This window comes from Staurois parvus, unplaced genomic scaffold (assembly GCF_062004578.1).
Source record: "Staurois parvus isolate SC_StPar_1 unplaced genomic scaffold, SC_StPar_1.0 ptg000697l, whole genome shotgun sequence".
Taxonomy (NCBI): Eukaryota; Metazoa; Chordata; class Amphibia; order Anura; family Ranidae; genus Staurois; species Staurois parvus.
In genome coordinates this window covers 729,508-732,124 of record NW_028318493.1, presented here as the reverse complement: position 1 = coordinate 732,124, position 2,617 = coordinate 729,508, and positions in this window count along the sequence as shown.

Sequence of the window (2,617 nt, the reverse complement as noted above, 5' to 3'; positions counted from 1 at the left end):
ATTGCAGACATTGAAGTCTTCATTGATGGCGTCCTGGGGTCACCTCCCACCGGGCTCTGTGCGCACTTTGAAGTCGGGTTTTCCCAATGTTGGTGGTTTTGTTTATCGGATTGTTTCCGTTTTCTCTTACAGCCAAGAAAGCATAACAGAGGAATCATATGCTTCAGATTAAATATGGCTGGAGTGAGGACATTAGAGTGTAAGCTCCTCTGGTGTACAGACTGATGTGAATGGCTTAGTGTTCTCTGTCCAGCACAATGATATATGTCAGAGCTATATAGACTGCTCAAAAAATGAAATGAACACTTTGTAATCAGAGTATAGCATCAAGTCAATGAAACTCCTGGGATATTGATCTGGTCAGTTATGGTCGCAGAGGGGGTTGTTAATCAGTTTCAGCTGCTTTGGGATTAACAAAATTAACAATAAGTGCACTAGATGGGCAACAATGAGACAACCCCCAAAACAGGAATGGTTTTATAGGTGGAGGCCACTGACATTTTTTTTCCCTACTCATCTTTTCTGTTTTTCACTAGTTTTGCATTTGGCTAGGGTCAGTGTCACTACTTGCAGCATGAGGCCGTATCTGGATCCTACAGAGGTTGCACGGGCGGTCCAACTCCTCCAGGATGGCACATCAATACGTGACATTTCCAGAAGGTTTGCTATGTCTCCCAGCACAGTCTCAAGAGCATGGAGGAGATTCCAGGAGACAGGCAGTTACTCTAGGAGAGCTGGACAGGGCCATAGAAGGTCCTTAATCCATCATCAGGACCGGTATCTGCTCCTTTGTGCAAGGAGGAAAAGGATGAGCCCTGCCAGAGTCCTACAAAATGACCTCCAGCAGGCCACTGGTGTGAATGTCTCTGACCAATCAGAAACAGACTTCATGAGGGTGGCCTGAGGGCCCGATGTCCTCTAGTGGGCCCTGTGCTCACTGCCCGGCACCATAGAACTCGATTGGTATTTGCCATTGAACACCAGAATTGGCAGGTCCGCCACTGACGCCCTTTGCTTTTCACAGATGAGAGCAGGTTCACCCTGAGCACATGTGACGGACGTGAAAGGGTCTGGAGAAGCCGTGGAGAACGTTATGCTGCCTGTACCATCGTTCAGCATGACTGTTTTGGTGGTGGGTCAGTGATGGTCTGGGGAGGCATATCCATGGAGGGATGCACAGACCTCTACAGGCTAGACCAGCAATGGGCAAACTACGGCCCGCGGGCCGTATACGGCCCGGCGGACCTTTTAATCCGGCCCGCGGAGCTAGGCTCCCGCAAGGCCAGTGGTCGGCAAGCCGCGGCTCTTTACAATAGATGCGGCTCTCCTGTGTGCCGGGCGCCCGCTCCCCTCCCTCCTCTCGGGCGGGCGGGCGACCTCCTCTCCTCCTCTCCCCTCCCCTCGGATGGCCGCCCCCCCTCTAGGATGGCCGCCCCCTCCCTCCTCTCGGGCGTCAGGACTCTGCAGCTGTCAGGATGTAGGCGGGGCAGCCAGGATGTAGGCGGGGCAGCGTGACGAACTCTTCTCTCACAGTCCTCCCTGAAGACCAGAACGGCGCGGGAATACGAGAGGAACGCGCGGAGGAGCAAAGGTAAGTGAATTGACACAGGGGGGACTTACTATATGGGGGACTTACTATATGGGGAATGAATTACTATATGGGGGACTTACTATATGGGGAATGAATTACTATATGGGGGACTTACTATATGGGGAATGAATTACTATATGGAGGACTTACTATATGGGGAATGAATTACTATAGGGGGGACTTACTATATGGGGAATGAATTACTATATGGGGGACTTACTATATGGGGGATGAATTACTATATGGGGGTCTTACTATATGGGGAATGAATTACTATATGGGGGACTTACTATATGGGGAATGAATTACTATATGGAGGACTTACTATATGGGGGACTTACTATATGGGGAATGAATTACTATATGGGGGACTTACTATATGGGGAATGAATTACTATATGGGGGACTTACTATATGGGGAATGAATTACTATATGGGGGACTTACTTTATGGGGAATGAATTACTATATGGGGGACTTACTTTATGGGGAATGAATTACTATATGGGGGACTTACTATATGGGGAATGAATTACTATATGGGGGACTTACTTTATGGGGAATGAATTACTATATGGGGGACTTACTATATGGGGAATGAATTACTATATGGGGGACTTACTATATGGGGAATGAATTACTATATGGGGGACTTACTATATGGGGAATGAATTACTATATGGGGGACTTACTATATGGGGGACTTACTATATGGGGGATGAATTACTATATGGGGGATGAATTAATATGGGGGATGAATTAATATGGGGGATGAATTACTATGTGGGGGATGAATTACTATGTGGGGGATGAATTACTATGGGGGATGAATTACTATATGGGGGATGAATTACTATGTGGGGGATGAATTACTATATGGGGGATGAATTACTATATGGGGGATGAATTACTATATGGGGGATGAATTGCTATATGGGGGACGAATTGCTATATGGGGGACGAATTGCTATATGGGGGATTAATTACTATGCTTACTATGGGGGAATATTACTATACTTACTATGGA